Source organism: Schistocerca gregaria, chromosome 6 (assembly GCF_023897955.1).
Source record: "Schistocerca gregaria isolate iqSchGreg1 chromosome 6, iqSchGreg1.2, whole genome shotgun sequence".
In the NCBI taxonomy this organism is placed as follows: domain Eukaryota; kingdom Metazoa; phylum Arthropoda; class Insecta; order Orthoptera; family Acrididae; genus Schistocerca; species Schistocerca gregaria.
Window position 1 is genome coordinate 585,225,610 of NC_064925.1, and position 22,521 is coordinate 585,248,130.

Here is a 22,521-nt window from a genome sequence, read left to right on the forward strand (position 1 = left end):
ATTGCCAGTAAGAAGTAGTACAATAAAGTTATAGATACCGATTATTGACTTTTTAGCTGGCTTTGGGGTATTGGACATGAGCTAGGACCTTATGATTTTGCATCAAAAGAGAACTAGCAGCTGCGTTGCACGGGAGAATGTGAAAAGTGTTCATATGTAGTAAAAACCTGAGACATCCGTCCGTTTTCGTCATTTTTCTTATCAAATCGACTTAAAGCCAGATCGTCACATTGGTCGCTCTTCTCTCTGAAACGGTTACATTTATCGTCTGCAAAGCTATGTCGCGTGCTGCGGTATGCGGAGACACTAACAGCACCATAGTAGAAAACAGATGAAACTTCTAAGTTGATGTAATAGCCAGTAAGAAGTAGTACAATAACGTTATCGATACCGATTATTGACTTTTTAGCTGGCTTTGGGGTCTTGGACATGAGCTCCGACCTTAAGAATTTGCATCAAAAGGGAACTAGCAGCTGCGTTGCAGGGGAGAATGTGAAAAGTGTTCATTTGTAGTAAAAACCTGAGAAATCCGTCCGTTTTCGTCATTTCTGATCAAATCGACTTAAAGCCAGATCGTCACATTGGTCGCTCTTCTCTCTGAAACGGTTACATTTATCGTCTGCAAAGCTATGTCGCGTGCTGCGGTATGCGGAGACACTAACAGCACCATAGTAGAACACTGATGAAACTTCTAAGTTGATGTAATAGCCAGTAAGAAGTAGTACAATAACGTTTTAGATATCGACTATAGACTTTTTACCTGGCTTTGGGGTCTTGGACATGAGCTAGGAACTTAAGACTTTGCATCAATTGAGGACTAGCAGCTGCGTTGAACGGGAGAATGTGATAAGTGTTCATATGTAGTAAAAACCTGAGAAATCCGTCCGTTTTCGTCATTTCTCATGAAATCAACTTAAAGCCAGATCGTCACATTGGTCACTCTTCTCTCTGAAACGGTTACATTTATCGTATGTAAAGCTATGTCACGTGCTGCGGTATGCGGAGACACTAACAGCACCATAGAAGAACACAGATGAAACTTCTAAGTTGATGTAATAGCCAGTAAGAAGTAATACAATAACGTTTTAGATTTCGATTATTGACTTTTTAGCTGGCTTTGGTGTCTAGGACATGAGCTAGGACCTTAAGACTTTGCATCAAAGGAGGACTAGCAGCTGCGTTGCACGGGAGAATGTGAAAAGTATTCATATGTAGTAAAAACCTGAGAAATCCGTCCGTTTTCGTCATTTCTTATCAAATCGACTTAAGGCCAGATCGTCACATTGATCGTTCTTCTCTCTGAAACGGTTACATTTATCGTCTGCAAAGCTATGTCGCGTGCTGCGGTATGCGGAGACACTAACAGCACCATAGTAGAAAACAGATGAAACTTCTAAGTTGATGTAATTGCCAGTAAGAAGTAGTACAATAAAGTTATAGATACCGATTATTGACTTTTTAGCTGGCTTTGGGGTATTGGACATGAGCTAGGACCTTATGATTTTGCATCAAAAGAGAACTAGCAGCTGCGTTGCACGGGAGAATGTGAAAAGTGTTCATATGTAGTAAAAACCTGAGACATCCATCCGTTTTCGTCATTTTTCTTATCAAATCGACTTAAAGCCAGATCGTCACATTGGTCGCTCTTCTCTCTGAAACGGTTACATTTATCGTCTGCAAAGCTATGTGGCGTGCTGCGGTATGCGGAGACACTAACAGCACCATAGTAGAACACTAATGAAACTTCTAAGTTGATGTAATAGCCTGTAAGAAGTAGTACAATAACGTTTTAGATATCGATTATTGACTTTTTAGCTGGCTTTGGGGTCTTGGACAAGAGCTAGGACCTTAAGACATTGCATCAAAGGAAGACTAGCAGCTGCGTTGCACGGGAGAATGTGAAGAGTGTTCATGTGTAGTAAAAACCTGAGAAATCCGTCCGTTTTCGTCATTTCTTATCAAATCGACTTAAAGCCAGATCGTCACATTGGTCGCTCTTCTCTCTGAAACGGTTACATTTATCGTCTGCAAAGCTATGTCGCGTGCTGCGGTATGCGGAGACAGTAACAGCACCATAGTAGAACACTGATGAAACTTCTAAGTTGATGTAATAGCCAGTAAGAAGTAGTACAATAACGTTTTAGATATCGATTATTGACTTTTTAGCTGGCTTTGGGGTCTTGGATATGAGCTAGGACCTTAAGACATTGCATCAAAGGAGGTTTAGCAGCTGCGTTGCGCGGGAGAATGTGAAAAGTGTCCATGTGTAGTAAAAACCTGAGAAATCCGTCCATTTTCGTCATTTCTTATCAAATCGACTTAAAGCCAGAACGTCACATTGGCCGCTCTTCTCTCTGAAGCGGTAACATTTATCGCCTACAAAGCTATGTCGCGTGCTGCGGCATGCCGAGACACTAACAGCACCATAGTAGAACACAGAAGAAGCTTCTAAGTTGTAGTAATTGCCAGTAAGAAGTAGTGCAATAACGTTTTAGATATCGATTATTGACTTTTTAGCTAGCTTTGGGGAATTGGACATGAGCTAGGGCCTTAAGATTTTGCATCAAAGGAGGACTAGCAGCTGCGTTGCACGGGAGAATGTGAAAAGTGTTCATATGTAGTAAAAACCTGAGAAATCCTTCAGTTTTCGTCATTTCTTATCAAATCGACTTAAAGCCAGATCGTCACATTGGTCGCTCTTCTCTCTGAAACGGTTACATTTATCGTCTGCAAAGCTATGTCGCGTGCTGCGGTATGCGGAGACACTATCAGCACCATAGTAGAACACAGATGAAACTTCTAAGTTGATGTAATTGCCAGTAAGAAGTAGTACAATATCGTTTTAGATATCGATTATTGACTTTTTAGCTGGCTTTGGGGTCTTGGACATGAGCTAGGACCTTAAGACATTGCATCAAAAAAGGACTAGCAGCTGCGTTGCACGGGAGAATGTGAAAAGTGTTCATATGTAGTAAAAACCTGAGAAATCCGTCCGTTTTCGTCATTTCTCATCAAATCGACTTAAAGCCAGATCGTCTCATTGGTCACTCTTCTCTCTGAAACGGTTACATTTATCGTCTGTAAAGCTATGTCACATGCTGCGGTATGCGGAGACACTAACAGCACCATAGTAGAAAACAGATGAAACTTCTAAGTTGATGTAAATTCCAGTAAGAAGTAGTACAATAACGTTATAGATACCGATTATTGACTTTTTAGCTGGCTTTGGGGTATTGGACATGAGCTAGGACCTTAAGATTTTGCATCAAAAGAGAACTAGCAGCTGCGTTGCACGGGAGAATGTGAAAAGTGTTCATATGTAGTAAAAACCTGAGACATCCGTCCGTTTTCGTCATTTCTTATCAAATCGACTTAAAGCCAGATCGTCACATTGGTCGCTCTTCTCTCTGAAACGGTAACATTTATCGCCTACAAAGCTATGTCGCGTGCTGCGGCATGCCGAGACACTAACAGCACCATAGTAGAACACAGAAGAAGCTTCTAAGTTGTAGTAATTGCCAGTAAGAAGTAGTGCAATAACGTTTTAGATATCGATTATTGACTTTTTAGCTGGCATTGGGGTCTTGGACATGAGCTAGGACCTTAAGACTTTGCATCAAAGGAGGACTAGCAGCTGCGTTGCACGGGAGAATGTGAAAAGTGTTCATGTGTAGTAAAAACCTGAGAAATCCGTCCGTTTTCGTCATTTCTGATCAAATCGACTTAAAGCCAGATCGTCACATTGGTCGCTCTTATCTCTGAAACGGTTACATTTATCGTCTGCAAAGCTATGTCGCGTGCTGCCGTATGCGGAGACACTAACAGCACCATAGTAGAACACAGATGAAACTTCTAAGTTGATGTAATAGCCAGAAAGAAGTAGTACAATAACGTTTTAGATATCGATTATTGACTTTTTAGCTGGCTTTGGGGCCTTGGACATGAGCTAGGACCTTAAGATTTTGCATCAAAGGAGAACTAGCAGCTGCGTTGCACGGGAGAAAGTGAAAAGTGTTCATATGTAGTAAAAACCTGAGAAATCCGTCCGTTTTCGTCATTTCTTATCAAATCGACTTAAAGCCAGATCGTCATATTGGTCGCTCTTCTCTCTGAAACGGTTACATTTATCGTCTGCAAAGCTATGTAGCGTGCTGCGGTATGCGGAGACACTAACAGCACCATAGTAGAACACTGATGAAACTTCTAAGTTGATGTATTAGCCAGTAAGAAGTAGTACAATAACGTTTTAGATATCGATTATTGACTTTTTAGCTGGCTTTGGGGTCTTGGACATGAGCTACGACCTTAAGACATTGAATCAAAGGAGGGCTAGCAGCTGCGTTGCACGGGAGAATGTGAAAAGTGTTCATATGTAGTAAAACCCTGAGAAATCCGTCCGTTTTTGTCATTTGTTATCGAATCGACTTAAAGCCAGATCGTCACATTGGTCACTCTTCTCTCTGAAACGGTTGTACTTATCGTCAGCAAAGCTATGTCGCGTGCTGCGGTATGCGGAGACAGTAAAAGCACTATAGTAGAACCCAGATGTAGCTTCTAAGTTCATGTAATAGCCAGTAAGAAGTAGTACAATTCAAGTTTTAGGTATCGATTATTGACTTTTTAGCCGGTTTTGGTGCATTGGACATGAGCTAGGACCTTAAGATTTAGCATGAAAGGAGGACTAGCAGCCGCGCTACACGGACGAATGTGAAAAGTGTTCATATGTAGTAAAAACCTGAAAATCCGTCCGTTTCCGTCATTTGTTATCGAATCGACTTAAAGCCAGATCGTCACATTATCTGCTCTTCTCTCTGAAACGATTACATTTATCGTCTGCAAAGCTATGTCGCGTGCTACGTTATCCGGAGACACTAAAAGCATCATAGTAAAACACAGATGAACCTTCTAAGTTGATGTAATAGCCAGTAAAAAGTAGTACTATTAAAGTTTTTGTTATCGACTATTGACGTTTTACCATTCTTTGGTGCTTGGACATGAGCTAGGACCTTAAGATTTGGCATGAAGGGAAGTCTAGTGGCCGCGTTGCAGGGGAGAAAGTGACAAGTGTTCATATGTAGTAAAAATCTGAGAAATTCGTCCGTTTTCGTCATTTGTTATCGAATCGACTTAAATCCAGATCGACACATTGGCCGCTCTTCTCTCTGAAACGATTACATTTATCGTCTGCAAAGCTATGTCCGGTGCTGCGGTATGCGGAGACACTAAAAGCACCATAATACAATACGGATGAACCTTCTAAGTTAATGTAATAGCCAATAAGAGGTAGTACAATTCAAGTTTTAGTTATAGATTATTGAATTTTTAGCCGGCTTTGGTGCCTTTGACATGAAATAGGACCTTAAGATTTTGCATGAAATTCAGGACTAGCAACCGCGTTGCACAAGGGAATGTGAAAAGTTTTCAAATGTAGTAAAAACCTGGAAAATTGTCCGTTTTCGTCATTTGTTATCGTAACGAATTAAAGCCATATCGTCATATTAGCCGCTCTTCTCTCATAAACGGTTGCATTTATCGTCTGCAAAGCTCTGTCGCGTGCTGCGGTATACGGAGACACTAATAGCACCATAGTAGAACACAGATAAAGCTTCTAAGTTGATATAATAGCCAGTAAGAAGTAGTACAATTCAAGATTTAGTTATCGATTATTGACTTTTTAGCCGGCTTTGGTGCCTTTGACATGAGGTAGGACTATACGATTTTGCATGAAAGGAGGACTAGCAGCCGCGTTGCACGAGCGAATGTGAAAAGTGTTCATATGTAGTAAAAACCTGAGAAATCCGTCCGTTTTCGTCATTTGTTATCGAATCGACTTAAAACCAGATCGATACATTGGGCGCTGTTCTCTCTGAAACGGTTACATTTATCGTCTGCAAAGCAATGTCTCGTGTTTCGGAATCCGGAGATACTAATAGCACCATAGTAGAACACAGATGAAACTTATAAGTTGATGTTATAGCCAGTAAGAAGTAGTACAATTCAGGTTTTAGTTATCGATTATTGACTTTTTAGCAGGCTTTGGTGCCTTGGACATTTGCTAGGATTTTGGATTTTGCATGAAAGGAGGACTAGCAGCCGCGGTCCTCGGGCGAAAAACTGTTCATATATAGTAAGAAACTGAGAAATCCGTCCGTTTTCGTCATTTGTTATCGAATCGACTTAACACCAGATCGTCTTTTGGCCGCTCTTCTCTCTGAAACGGTTACATTTATCGTCTGCAAAGATATGTCGCGTGCTGTGGTATGCAGGGACACTAAAAGCACCATAGAAGAATACATATCAAACTTCTAAGTTTATGTAATAGCCAGTAAGAAGTAGTAGAATTGAAGTTTTAGCTATCGATTATTGACATTTTACCCTTCTTTGGCGCTTGGACATGAGTTAGGGCCTTAAGATATTTCATGAAGGGAAGGCTAGTGGCCACGATGCACGGGAGAATGTGAAAAGTGTTCATATGTAGTAAAAATCTGAGAAATTCGTCCGTTTTCGTCATTTGTTATCGAATCGACTGAAATCCAGATCGACACATTGGCCGCTCTTCTCCCTGAAACGTTTACGTTTTCACGTCTGCAAAGCTATGTCGCTTGCTGCGGTATCCGGAGACACTAAAAGCAGCATAGTAGAGCACAGATGAAGCCTCTAAGTTGATGTAATAGCCAGTAAGAAGTAGTACAATTCAAGTTTTAGTTATCGATTACTGACTTTTTACCCTTCTTTGGAGCCTTGGACTTGAGGTAGGACCTTAAGATTTTACATGAAGGGAAGTCTATCAGCCGCGTTGCACGGGCGATTGTGAAAAATGTTCATATGTAGTAAAAACCTGAGAAATCCGTCCGTTTTCGTCATTTGGTATCGAATCGACTTTAATCCAGAACGACACGTTGGCCGCTCTTCTCTCTGAAACGGTTACGTTTATCGTCTGCAAAGCTATGTCGCGTGCTTCGGTATCCGGAGATACTAATAGCACCATAGTAGAAAACAGATGAAACTTATAAATTGATGTAATAGCCAGTAAGAAGTAGTACAATTCAAGTTTTAGTTATTGATTATTGACTTTTTAGCCGGCTTTGGTGCCTTGGACATGAGCTAGGACCTTAAGATTTTTCATGAAAGTAAGATTAGCAGTCACGTTGCATGGGAGAATGTGAAAAGCGTTCATATGTAATAAAAACCTGAGAATGTCGTATCGACTTAAATCCAGATCGCCACATTAGCCGCTCTTCTCTCGGAAACGGTTACATTTATAGTCTGCAAAGCTATGTCGCCTGCTGTGGTATCCGGAGACACTAAAAGCACCATAGTAGAACACAGGTGAAGCTTCAAAGTTGATGTAATACCCAGTACGAAGTAGTACAATTCAAGTTTTAGGTATCGATTATTGTTTTTTTCCCTTCGTTGGTGCCTTGGACATCAGTTAGCAACTTAAGATTTTGCATGAAAGGAGGACTAGTAGCCGCGTAGCACGGTAGAATGTGAAAAGTGTTCATATATAGTAAGAATCTGAGAAATCCGTCCGTTTTCGTCATTTGTTATTGATTCGACTTAAATCCAGATCGACACATTGGACGCTCTTCTCTCTGAAAGGATTACATTTATCGTCTGCAAAGCTATGTCGCGTGCTACGTTTTCCGGAGACACTAAAAGCATCAGAGTAAAACATAGATGAACCTTCTAAGTTGATGTAATAGCCAGTAAGAAGTAGTACTATTCAAGTTTTTGTTATCGATTATTGACCTTTTACCATTCATTGGTGCTTCGAAATGAGCTAGGAAGTTAAGATTTTGAATGAAGGGAAGTCTAGTGGCCGCGTTACAGGGGAGAATGTGAAAAGTGTTCATATGTAGCAAAAAACTGAAAAATTTGTCCGTTTTCGTCATTTGTTATCGTATCGAATTAAAGCCATATCGCCAAATTAGCCGCACTTCTCTCATAAACGGTTACATTTATCGTCTGCAAAGCTATGTCGCGTGCTGCGGTATACGGAGACACTAAAAGCACCATAGTAGAACACAGATAAAGCTTCTAAGTTGATGTAATAGCCAGTAAGAAGTAGTACAATTCAAGATTTAGTTATCGATTATTGACTTCTTAGCCGGCTTTGGTGCCTTTCACATGAGCTAGGACCTTAAGATTTTGCATGAAAGGAAGACTAGCAGCCACGTTGCAAGGGACAATGTGAAAAGTGTTCATATGTAGTAAAAACCTGAGAAATCCGTCCGTGTTCGTCAATTGTTATCGAATCGACTTAAAGCCAGATCGTCACAGTGGCCGTTCTTCCCTCTGAAACGGTTACATTTACCCACTGCAAACCTATGTCGCTGGGTGCGGTATGCGGAGACACTAAAAGCACCATAGTAGAACACAGTAGAAGCTTCTAAGTTGATGTAATATGTAGTAAGAAGTAGTACAATTCAAGTTTTAGTTTTCGATTATTGACTTTTTAGCCGGATTTGGTGCCTTGGGCATGAGCTAGGGCCTTAAGATTTTGCATGAAAGGACGACTAGCAGCCGCATTGCACGGGACAATGTGAAAAGTGTTCATATGTAGTAAAAACCTCAGATATCCGTCCGTGTTCGTCATTTGTTATCGAATCGACTTATAGCGAGATCGTCACATTGCCCGCTCTTCTCACTGAAACGGTTTTATCTGTCGTCTGCAAAGCTATGTCGCTGGGTGCAGTATGCATAGACACTTAAGGCACCATAGTACAACACAGAAGAAGCTTCTAAGTTAATGTAATAGCCCGTAAGAAGTAGTACAATTCAAGTTTTCGTTATCGATTATTCACTTTTTAGCCTGCTTTGATGCCTTGTACATTAGCTAGTACCTTAAGTTTTTGCATGAAAGGAGGACTATTAGCCGCGTTGCACGAGACAATGTAAAAAGTGTTCATATGTAGTAAAAACCTGAGAAATCCGGCCCTTTTCGTCATTTGTTATCGAATCGACTTAAAGCCAGATCGTCACATTGGCCGCTCTTCTCCCTGAAACGATTACAATTATCATCTGCAAGGCTATGTCGCATGCTGCGGTATGCGGAGACACTAAAAGCACCATAGTAGAACACAGATGAAGCTTCTAAGTTGATGTAATAGCCAGTAAGAACTACTGTACTTCAAGTTTTAGTTTTCGATTATTGACCTTTTAGACTTTTTTGGTGCCTTGGACATGAGCTAGGACCTTAAGATTTTGCATGAAAGGAGGACTAGCAGCCGTATTGCACGGGAGAATGTGAAAAGTGTCCATATGTAGTAAAATCCTGAGAAGTCCGTCCGTTTTCGTCATTGTTATCAAATCGACTTAAAGCCAGATCATCACATTGGCCGCTCTTCCCTCTGAAACGGTTAAATTTACCGTCTGCAGACCTATGTCGCTGGGTGCGGTATGCGGAGACACTCACAGCACCGTACAACACAGAAGAAGCTTCTAAGTTGATGTAATACCCAGTAAGAAGTAGTACAATTCAAGTTTCAGTTTTCGGTTATTGACTTTTTAGCCGGCTTTGGTGCCTTGGACATGAGCTAGGTCCTTAAGATTTTGCATGAAAGGAAAACTAGCAGCCGCGTTACTGGAGTGAATGTGAAAAGTGTTCATATGTAGTGAAAACCTGAGAAATCAGTATGTTTTCGTCAATTGTTGCCGAATCGACTTAAAGCCAGATCGTCACATTGGCCGGTCTTCTCTCTGAAATGGTTAAATTTACCGTCTGCAAACCTATGTCGCTGGGTGCGGTATGCGGAGTCACTAAAATCACCATAGTAGAACACAGAAGTAGCTTCTAAGTCGATCTAATACCGAGTAAAAAGTAGTAAAATTCACGTTTTAGTTATCGATTCTTGACTTTTTAACCAATTTTGATGCTTTGTTCATGAGCTAGAACCATATGATTTTGCATGAAAGGAGGACTAGCAGCCGTGTTGCACGGGAGAATGTGAAAAGTGTTCATATGTAGTAAATACCTAAGATATTCGCCTGTGTTCGTCATTTGTTATCAAATCGACTTTAAGCCAGATCCTCACATTAGCCGCTCTTCTCTCTGAAACGGTTACATTTATCGTCTGCAAAGCTATGTCGCGTGCTGCGGTATGCGGAGACACTACAATCACCATAGTAGAACACAGAAGTAGCTTCTAAGTTGACGTAATACCCAATAAGAAGTAGTACAATTAACGTTTTAGTTATCGATTATTGACTTTTCAGCCTTTTTTGTGCCTTGGGCATGAGCTAGGACCTTACGATTTTGCATGAAAGGACGACTAGCATCCGCGTTGCACGGGAGAATGTGAAAAGTGTTCATATGTAGTAAAAACCTGACAAATCCGTCCGTGTTCGTCAATTGTTATCGAATCGACTTAAAGCGAGATCGTCACAGTGGCCGCTCTTCCCTCTGAAACGGTCACATTTACCCACTGCAAACCTATGTCGCTGGGTGCGGTATGCGGAGACACTAAAAGCACCATAGTAGAACACAGTAGAAGCTTCTAAGTTGATGTAATATGTAGTAAGAAGTAGTAAAATTCAAGTTTTAGTTTTCGATTATTGACTTTTTAGCCGGCTTTGGTGCCTTGGGGATGAGCTAGGACCTTAAGATTTGGCATGAAAGGACGACTAGCAGCCGCATTGCACGGGACAATGTGAAAAGTGTTCATATGTAGTAAAAACCTCAGACATCCGTCCGTGTTCGTCATTTGTTATCGAATCGACTTATAGCGAGATCGTCACATTGCCCGCTCTTCTCACTGAAACGGTTTTATCTGTCGTCTGCAAAGCTATGTCGCTGGGTGCAGTATGCATAGACACTTAAGGCACCATAGTACAACACAGAAGAAGCTTCTAAGTTAATGTAATAGCCCACAAGAAGTTGTACAATTCAAAGTTTTCGTTATCGATTATTCACTTTTTAGCCGGCTTTGGTGAGTTGTAATGAGCTAGGACCTTAAGATTTTGCATGAAAGGAGGACTATTAGCCGCGTTGCACGGGAGAATGTAAAAAGTGTTCATATGTAGTAAAAACCTGAGAAATCCGTCCATTTTCGTCATTTGTTATCGAATCGACTTAAAGACACATCGTCACATTTAACGCTCTTCTCCCTGAAACGGTTACATTTATCGTCTGCAAAGCTATGTCACTTATTGCTGTATGCGGTGAGGCTAAAAGCAAACATAATAGAACACAGAAGAAACTTCTAAGTTGAAGTAATAGCCAGTAAGAAGCAGTACAATTCAAGTATTGGTTATCAATTATTGATTTTTAGCCGGCTTTGGTTCCTTGGACATGAGGTGGAATCATAAGATTTTGCATGAAAGGAGGACTAGCAGCCGCGTTGCACGGGAGAATGTGAAAAGGGTTCATATGTATTGAAAACCTGAGAAATCCGTATGTTTTCTTCAATTGTTATCGAATCGACTTAATGCCAGGTCGTTACATTGGCCGCTCTTCCCTCTGAAACCGTTATATTTATCGTCTCCAAAGATAGGTCGCGAGCTATGTAATGCGGAGACACTAAAAGCACTAAACTAGAACACAGATGAAGCTTCTAAGTTGATGTCATAGCCAGTAAGAAGTAGTGCAATTCAAGTATTCGTTATCATTTATTCACTTTTCACCCGGCTTTGGTGCCTTGTACAGCAGCTAGGACATTAAGATTTTGCATGAAAGGAGGACTATCAGCCGCGTTGCACGGGAGAATGTGAAAAGTGTTCATATGTAGTAAAAACCAGAGAAATCCGTCCGTTTTCGTAATTTGTTATCGAATCGACTTAAAGCCAGGACGTACATTGGCCGCTCTTCTCTCTGAAACGGTTATATTTACCGTCTGCAAAGCTATGACGCGTGCTGCGGTATGCGGAGACACTAAAAGCACCATAGTAGAATACAGAAGAAGCTTCAAAGTTGATGTAAGAGCCAGTAAAAAACAGTAAAATTCAAGTTTTGGTTATCGATTATTGACCATTTAATTTTCTTTGGTGCTTTGGAAATGAGCTAGGACTTTCCGATTTTGCATGTAGGGAAGTGTAAGAGCCGCTTCGCACGGGATAATGTGAAAAATGTTCATATATACTAAAAACATGAGAAATCCCTCCGTTTTCGTCATTTGTTATCGAATCGACTTAAAGCCAGATAGTCACATTAGGGGCTCTTCTCTCTGAAACGTTTATATTTACCGTCTACAAAGCTATGTCGCGTTCTGCGGTATGCGGAGACACTAAAAGCACCATAGTAGAACACTGAAAAATCTCCTAAGTTTATGTAATAGCCAGTAAGAAGTAGTACAATTCACGTTTTAGCTATCGAATATTGACTTTTTAGCCGGCTTTGGTGCCTTGGACATGAGCTAGGACCTTAAGATTTTGTGTGAAAGGAGGACTAGCAGCCGCGTTACACGGGTGAATGTGAAAAGTGTTCATATGTAGTGAAATCCTGAGAAATCCGACCGTGTTCGTCAATTCTTGTCGAATCGACTTAAAGCCAGATTGTCACATTGGCCGCTCTTCCCTCTGAAACGGTTTTATTTATCGTCTGTAATGCTATGTCGCTGGGTGCAGTATGCATAGACACTTAAAGCACCATAGTACAACACAGAAGAAGCTTCTAAGTTAATGTAATAGCCCGTAAGAAGTAGTACAATTCATGTTTTCGTTATCGATTATTCACTTTTTAGCCTGCTTTGGTGCCTTGTACATGAGCTACGACCTTAAGTTTTTGCATGAAAGGAGGACTATTAGCCGCGTTGTACGGGACAATGTAAAAAGTGTTCATAAGTAGTAAAAACCTGAGAAATCCGGCCCTTTTCGTCATTTGTTATCGAAAGGACTTAAAGCCAGATCATCACATTGGCCGCTCTTCTCAATGAAACGATTACAATTATCATCTGCAAAGCTATGTCGCATGCTGCGGCATGCGGAGACACTAAAAGCACCATAGTAGAACACAGATGAAGCTTCTAAGTTGATGTAATAGCCAGTAAGAAGTACTGCAATTCAAGTTTTAGTTTTCGAATATTGACTTTTTACCTTTCTTTGGTTCCTTGGACATGAGCTAGGACCTTAAGATTTTGCATGAAAGGAGGACTAGCAGCCGCGTTGAACGGGAAAATGTGAAAAGTGTTCATATGTAGTAAAAACCTGAGAAGTCCGTCCGTTTTCGTCATTGTTATCAAATCGACTTAAAGCCAGATCGTCACATTGGCCGCTCTTCCCTCTGAAACGGTTAAATTTACCGTCTGCAAACCTATGTCGCTGGGTGCGGTATACGGAGACACTAAAAGCACCGTAGAACACAGAAGGAGCTTCTAAGTTGATGTAATACCCAGTAAGAAGTAGTACAATTCAAGTTTTAGTTTTCGGTTATTGCCTTTTTAGCCGGCTTTGGTGCCTTGGACATGAGCTAGGTCCTTAAGATTTTGCATGAAAGGAAAACTAGCAGCCGCGTTACTGGGGTGAATGTGAAAAGTGTTCATTTGTAGTGAAAGCCTGAGATATCGGTATGTTTTCGTCAATTGTTGTCGAATCGACTTAAAGCCAGATCGTCAAAATGGCCGGTCTTCTCTCTGAAACGGTTAAATTTACCGTATGCAAACCTATGTCGCTGGGTGCGGTATGCGGAGTCACTAAAATCACCATAGTAGAACACAGAAGTAGCTTCTAAGTTGATGTAATACCGAGTAAAAAGTAGTAAAATTAACCTTTTTAGTTATCGATTATTGACTTCTTAACCAATTTTGACGCTTTGGGCATGAGCTAGAACCTTAAGATTTTGCATGAAAGGAGGACTAGCAGCCGCATTGCACGGGAGAATGTGAAAAATGATCATATATAGTAAAAACCTGAGAAATCCCTCCGTTTACGTCATTTGTTATCGAATCGACTTAAAGCCAGATCGTCACATTGGCGGCTCTTCTCTCTGAAACGGTTACATATATCGTCTGCAAAGCTATGTAGCGTTCTCCGGTACGCGGAGACACTAAAAGCACCATAGTAGAACACTGAAAAAACTTTTGAGTTTATGTAATAGCCAGTAAGAAGTAGTACAATTCACGTTTTATTATCGATTATTGACTTTTTAGCCGGCTTTGGTGCCTTGGGCATGAGCTAGGACCTTAAGATTTTGCGTGGAAGGAGGACTAACAGCCGCGTTACACGGGTGAATGTGAAAAGTGTTCATATGTAGTAAAAACCTGAGACATCCGTCCGTTTTCGTCATTTCTGATCAAATCGACTTAAAGCCAGATCGTCACATTGGCCGCTCTTCTCCCTGAAACGATTACAATTATCATCTGCAAAGCTATGTCGCATGCTGCGGTATGCGGAGACACTAAAAGCACCATAGTAGAACACAGTAGAAGCTTCTAATTTGATGTAATAGGTAGTAAGAAGTAGTAGAATTCAAGTTTTAGTTTTCGATTATTGACTTTTTAGCCGGCTTTAGTTCCTTGGACATGAGCTAGGACCTTAATATTAGCATGAAAGGAGGACTAGCAGCCGCGTTGCACGGGAAAATGTGAAAAGTGTTCATATGTTGAAAAAACCTGAGAAGTCCGTCCGTTTTCGTCATTGTTATCAAATCGACTTAAAGCCAGATCATCACATTGGCCGCTCTTCCCTCTGAAACGATTAAATTTACCGTCTGCAAACCTATGTCGCTGGGTGCGGTATGCGGAGACACTAAAAGCACCGTAGAACACAGAAGAAGCTTCTAAGTTGATGTAATACCCAGTAAGAAGTAGTACAATTCAAGTTTTAGTTTGCGGTTATTGACTTTTTAGCCGGCTTTGGTGCCTTGGACATGAGCTAGGTCCTTAAGATTTTGCATGAAAGGAAAACTAGCAGCCGCGTTACTGAGGTGAATGTGAAAAGTGTTCATATGTAGTGAAAACCTGAGAAATCGGTATGTTTTCGTCAATTGTTGTCGAATCGACTTAAAGCCAGATCGTCACTGTGGCCCCTCTTCTCTCCGAAACGGTTACATTTATCGTCTGTAAAGCTATGTCACGTGCTGCGGTATGCGGAGACACTAAAAGGATCATACTAGAACACAGATGAAGCTTCTAAGCTGATGTAATAGAAAGTAGAAGTAGTACAATTCAAGTTTATTTATCGATTATTGAATTTTTAGCCGGCTTTGGTGCCTCGGACATGAGCTGGTACCTTAAGATTTTGCATGAATGGAGGACAAGCAGCCGCGTTGCACGGGAGAATGTGAAAAGTGTTCGGATGTAGTAAAAACCTGAGAAATTTATTCGTTTTCCTCCTTTTTTTTCGATTCGACTTAAAGCCAGATCGTTACTATGGCCGCTCTTCTCTCTGAAAAGGTTACATTTAACGTCTGCAAAGCTACGTCGCGTTCTGCGATATGCGGTGACACTAAAAGGACCATAGTAGAACAGAGATGATGCTTCTAAATTAATGTAATAGAATGTAAGAAGTGGTAAAATTCAAGTTTTAGTTATCGATAATTGACTTTTTACACTTCTTTGGTGTCTTGGACATGAGCTAGGACCTTAAGATTTTGCATGAAAGGAGGACTAGCAGCCGCGTTGCACGGGAGAATGTGAAAAGTGTTCATATGTAGTAAAAACCTGAGAAATCCGTCCGTTTTCGTCATTTGTTATCGAATCGACCTAAAGCCAGAACGTCACATTGGCCGCTCTTCTCTCTGAAACGGTTACATTTAGCGTCTGCAAAGCTAAGTCGCGTGCTGCGGTATGCGGAGACACTAAAAGCACCATAGTAGAACAGAGACGAAGCTACTAAGTTGATGTAATAGCCAGTTAGATGTAGTACAATTCAAGTATTAGTTATCGATTATTGACTTTTTACCCGGCTTTTGTGCCTTGGAAATGGGCTAGGACCTTAAGATTTTGCATGAAAGGAGGACTAGCAGTCGCGTTGCAGGGGTGAATGTGAAAAGTGTTCATATGTAGTAAAAACCTGAGAAAACCGTCCGTTTTCGTCATTTGTTGTCGAAACGACTGAATGCCAGATCGTCACATTGGCCGCTCGTCTCTTTGTGACGGTTACATTTATCGTCTGCAAAGCTATATCGCGTGCTGCGGTATTCGGAGACACTAAAAGCACCATAGTAGAACACAGATGAATCTTCTAAGCTGATGTAATAGAAAGTATGAAGTAGAACAATTCAAGTTTCAGTTATCGATTATTGACTATTTAGCCGGCTTTCGTTCCTTGGACAGGAGCTAGGGCCTTAAGATTTTGCATGGAAGGAGGACTAACTGACGCGTTGCACGTGAGAATGCGAAATGTGTTCCTATGTAGTAAAAACCTGAGAAATCCTACCGTTTTCGTCATTTATTATGGAAACGACTGAAAGCCACATCGTCACATTGGCCGCACTTGCCTCTGAAACGTTTACATTTATCGTCTGCAAAGCTATGTTGCGTGCTGCGGTATGCGGAGACACTAAATCGCCATAGTAGAACACTGAAGAAGCTTCTAAGTTGATGTAATAGCCAGTAAGAAGCAGTACAATTCAAATTTTAGTTATCGATTATTAACTTTGACCCTTCTTTGGTGCTTGCACATGAGTTATGATCTTACGATTTTTCATAAAAGGAGGAATAGCAGCCGCGTTGCACGGGAGAATGTGAAAAGTTTACATATGTAGTAAAAACCTGAGAAATCCATCCGTTTTCTTCCTTTTTAAACGAATCGACTTAAAGCCAGATCGTCATATTGGCCGCTCTTCTCTTTGAAATGGTTACATTTATCGGCTGCAAGGCTATGTCGCGTACTGCTCTATGCGTAGACACTAAAAGCACCATAGTAGAACACAGAAGAAGCTACTATGTTGATGTAATAGCCAGTAAGAAGCAGTACAATTCAAGTTTTAGTTATCGATTATTGACTTTATACCCTTCTTTGGTGATTTAGACATGAGCTAGGACCTTACGATTTTGCATGAAAACAGGACTAGCAGCCGCGTTGCACGGGCGAATGTGAATACAGTTCATATGTAGTAAAAACCTGAGAAACTTATTCGTTTTCATTATTTGATATCGAATCGATTTAAGCCAGAGCGTTACATTGGCCGCACTTCTCTCTGAAACGGTTACATTTATCGTCTGCAAAGCTATGTCGCGTGCTGCAGTATGCGGAGACACTAAAAGCACCATGGTAGAACACAGACGAAGCTTCTAAGTTGATGTAATAGCCCGTTAGATGTAGTACAATTCAAGTGTTACTTATCGATTATTGACCTTTTACCCGACCTTTGTAGCTTGGACATGGGCTAGGACCTTAAGATTTTGCATGAAAGGAGGACTAGCTGCCACGTTGCACGGTAGAATGTGAAAAGTGATCATATGTAGTAAACACCTGAGAAATCCGTCCGTTTCCGTCATTTGTTGTCGAAACGACTGAAAGCCAGATCGTCACATTGGCCGCTCTTCTCCCTGAAACGGTTACATTTATCGTCTGCAAAGCTATATCGCGTGCTGCGGTATTCGGAGACACTAAAAGCACCATAGTAGAACACAGAAGAAGCTTCTAAGTTGGTGTAATAGCCAGTAAGAAGTAGTACAATTCAAGTTTTAGCTATGGATTGTTGACTTTTTAGCCGGCTTTGGTGCCTTGGACATCAGCTATCACCTTAAGATTCTGCATTAAAGGAGGACTAGCAGTCGCTTTGCACGGGAGATTGTTAAAAGTGTTCATATGAATTCAAAACCTGAGAAATCCGTCCATTTCCGTCATTTGTTATCGTTTCGACTTAAAGCCAGATCGTCACATTGGCCGCTCCTCTCTCTGAAACGGTTACATTTCTCGTCTGCAAAGCTATGTCGAGCGCTGCGGTATGCGGCGTCACTAAAAACACCATAGTAGAACACAGATGAAGCTTCTACGTTCATGTAATAGCCAGTAAGAAGCAGTACAATTCGAGCATTAGTTTTCGATTATTGACTTTTTACCCTTCTTCGGTGCCTTGGACATGAACTAGGACCTTAAGATTTTGCATGAAAGGAGTTCTAGCAGCCGCGTTGCACGAGAGAGAGAGTGTAAAGTGTTCATATGTAGTAAAAACCTGAGAAATCCGTCCGTTTCCGTCATTTCATAACGAATCGACTTAAAGCCAGATCGTCACATTGGCCGCTCTTCTCTCTGAAACGGTTACATTTATCGTCTGCAAAACTGTGTCGCATGCTGCGGTGTGCAGAGACACTAAAAGCACCATAGTATAACACAGATGAAGCTTCTACGTTGGTGTGATACACAGTAACAAGTAGTACAATTCATGTTTTAGTTATCGATTATTGACTAATCACCCCTCTTTCGTGCCTTGGACATGAGCTAGGAACTTAAGTTTTTGCATGAAAGGAGGAGTAGCAGCCTCGTTGAACGGGAGAATGTGAAAAGTGTTCATATATGGTAAAAACCTGAGAAATCCGTCCGTTTTCGTCGTTTGTTATGGAATCGACTTAAAGCCAGATCGTCACATTAGCCGCTCTTCTCTCTAAACGGTTACATTTATGGTCTGCAAACCTATGTCGCGTGCTGCGGTATGCGGGGACACTAAAAGCACCATAGTGGAACACAGATGAAGCTTCTAAGTTGATGTATTAGCTAGTAAGAAGTGGTACAATTCCAGTTTTAACTATCGATTATTGACTTTTTAGACGGCTTTGGTGCCTTGGACATGAGGTAGGCCCTTACGATTTTGCATGAACGGAGGACTAGCAGCCGCGTTGCACGGGAGAATGTGAAAAGTGTTCACATGTAGTAAAAATCTGTGAAAACCATCCGTTTTCGTCATTTGTTATCGAATCGACATAAAGCCAGATCGGCACATTGGCCGCTCTTCTCTCTGAAACGGTCACATTTATCGTCTGCAAAGCTATGTCGCGTGCTGCGGTATGCGGAGACGCTAAAAGAACCATAGTAGAACACAGATGAAGCTTCTAAGTTGATGTATTAGCCAGTAAGAAGTGGTACAAACCAAGTTTTAATTATCGATTATTGACTTTTTAGCCGGCTTTGGTGCCTTGGACATAAGCTAGGACCTTAAGATTTTGCATGAAAGGATCAATAGCAGCCGCGTTCCACGGGAGAATATGAAATGTGTTCATATGTAGCAAAAACCTTGGAAATCCGTCGGTTTTCGTCATTTGTTATCGAATAGACTTAAAGCCAGATCGTCACATTGGCCGCTCTTCTCGCTAAACGTTTACATTTATCGTCTGCAAAGCTATGTCGCGTGCTGCGGTATGCGGAGACACTGAAAGCACCATAGTACAACTTAGAAAAAGCTTCTAACCTGATGTAATGGCCAGTAAGAAACAGTACATTTCCAGTTTTAGTTATCGATTAATGACTTTTTACCCTTCTTTGGTGCCTTGGACATAAGATAGGACCTTAAGATTTTGCATGAAACGAGGACTATCAGATGCATTGCACGGGAGAATGTGAAAAGTGTTCATATGTAGTAAAAACCTGAGAAATCCGTCCGTTTTCACCATTTGTTATCGAATCGACTTAAAGCCAGATCGTCACATTGGCCGCTCTTCTCTCTGAAACGGTTAAATTTACCGTCTGCAAACCTATGTCGCTGGGTGCGGTATGCGGGGACACTAAACGCACTATAGTAAAACACGGAAGAAGCTTCTAAGTTGAAGTAATAGCCAGTAAGAAGCAGTACAATTCAAATTTTAGTTACCGATTATTGACTTTTTACCCTTCGTTGGTGCCTTGGACATGTGCTAGAGCCTTAAGATTTTTGAAGAAAGGAGGACTAGCAGCCGCGTTGCACGGGAGAATGTGAAAAGGTTTCATATATGGTAAAAACCTGAGAAACCCGTTTATTTTCGACATTTGTTATCGAATCGACTTAAAGCCAGATTGTCACATTGGCTACTCTTCTCGCTGAAACGGTTACATTTATTGTCTGCAAAGCTATGTCGCGTGCTGCGGTATGAGGAGTCACTAAAAGCACCATAGTAGAACACAGAAGAAGCTTCTAAGTTGATGTAACGGCCATAAGAAGCAGTACAATTCAAGTTTTAGTTATCGATTAATGACTTTTTACCCTTCTTTGGTGCCTTGGACATGAGCTAGGACCTTAAGATCTTGCATGACAGTAGGACTAGCTGCCGCGTTGGACGGGAGAATGTGAAAAGTGTTCGTATGTATAAATACCTCAGAAAGCCGTCCGTTTTCGTCATTTGTTATCGAATCGACTTAAAGCCAGATCGTCACATTGGCCGCCCTTCTCTCTGAAACGGTTACATTTATCGTCTGCAAAGCTATGTCGCGTGCTGCGGTATGCGGGGACACTAAACGCACTATAGTAGAACACAGAATAAGCTTCTAAGTTGATGTAATAGCCAATAAGAAGCAGTAAAATTCAAGTTGTAGTTATCGATTATTATCCTTCTACCCTTCTTTGGTGCCTTGGACATGAGCTAGTAGCTTAAGATTTTGCATGAACACAGGACTAGCAGCCGCGTTGCACGGGAGAATGTGAAAAGGTTTCATATGTAGTAAAAACCTGAGAAATCCGTTTATTTTCGTCATTTGTTATCGAATCGACTTAAAGCCAGATCGTCACTTGGCCGTTCTTCTATCTGAAACGGTTACATTTATCGTCTGCAAAACTATGACGCGTGCTGTGGTATGCGGAGATACTAAAAGCACCATAGTAGAAAACAGAAGAAGCTTATAAGTTGATGTAATAGCCAGTAAGAAGCAGTACAATTCAAGTTTTAGTTATCGATTATTGACTTTTTACGATTCTTTGGTGCCTTGGACATGAGCTAAGACCTTAAGATTTTGAATGAAAAGAGGACTAGCAGCCGCGTTGCACGGGCGAATGTGAAAAGGTTTCATATGTAGTAAAAACCTGAGAAATCCGTCCGTTTTCGTCATTTGTTATCGAATCGACTTAAAGCAGATCGTCACATTGGCCGCTCTTCTCTCTGAAACGGCTACATTTATCGTCTGCAAAGCTATGTCGCGTGATGCGGTATGCGGAGACACTAAAAGCACCATAGTAAAACACGGAAGAAGCTTCTAAGTTGAAGTAATAGCCAGTAAGAAGCAGTACAATTCAAATTTTAGTTACCGATTATTGACTTTTTACCCTTCGTTGGTGCCCTGGACATGTGCTAGAGCCTTAAGATTTTGCATGACAGTAGGACTAGCAGCCGCGTTTGACGGGAGAATGTGAAAAGTGTTCGTATGTAGTAAAAACCTGAGAAATCCGTTTATTTTCGACATTAGTTATCGAATCGACTTAAAGCCAGATCGTCACATTGGCTACTCTTCACGCTGAAACGGTTACATTTATCGTCTGCAAAGCTATGTCGCGTGCTGCGGTATAAGGAGTCACTAAAAGCACTATAGTAGAACAGAGAAGAAGCTTCTAAGTTGATGTAACGGCCATAAGAAGCAGTACAATTCAAGTTTTAGTTATCGATTAATGACTTTTTACCCTTCTTTGGTTCCTTGGACATGAGCTAGGACCTTAAGATCTTGTATGACAGTAGGACTAGCAGCCGCGTTGGACGGGAGAATGTGAAAAGTGTTCGTATGTATAAATACCTCAGAAATCCGTCCGTTTTCGTCATTTGTTATCGAATCGACTTAAAGCCAGATCGTCACATTGGCTGCCCTTCTCTCTAAAACGGTTACATTTATCGTCTGCAAAGCTATGTCGCGTGCTGCGGTATGCGGGGACACTAAAAGCACTATAGTAGAACACAGAATAAGCTTCTAAGTTGATGTAATGGCCAATAAGAAGCAGTAAAATTCAAGTTGTAGTTATCGATTATTATATTTTTACCCTTCTTTGGTGCCTTGGACATGAGCTAGTACCTTAAGATTTAGCATGAACACAGGACTAGATGCCGCGTTGCACGGGACAATGTGAAAAGGTTTCATATGTAGTAAAAACCTGAGAAATCCGTTTATTTTCGTCATTTGTGATCGAATCGACTTAAAGCCAGATCGTCACTTGGCCGCTCTTCTCTCTGAAACGGTTACATTTATCGCCTGCAAAGCTATGTCGCGTGCTGCGGTATGCGGAGACACTAAAAGCACCATAGTAGAACACAGAAGAAGCTTCTAAGTTGAAGTAATAGCCAGTAAGGAGCAGTACAATTCAAGTTTTAGTTATCGAATATTGACTTTTTACCCTTCTTTGGTGCATTGCACATGTGCTAGAGCCTTAAGATTTTTGAAGAAAGGAGGACTAGCAGCCGCGTTGCACGGGAGAATGTGAAAAGGTTTCATATGTAGTAAAAACCTGAGAAATCCATCCGTTTTCGTCATTTGTTATCGAATCGACTTAAAGCAGATCGTCACATTGGCCGCTCTTCTCTCTGAAACGGTTACATTTATAGTCTGCAAAGCTATGTCGCGTGCCGCGGTATGCGGGTTAACTGAAAACACCTTAGTAGAACACAGATGAAGCTTCTGCGTTGATGTAATAGCCAGTAAGAAGTAATATAATACAATTTTTAGATATCGGTTAATGCTTTTTTACCCCTCTTT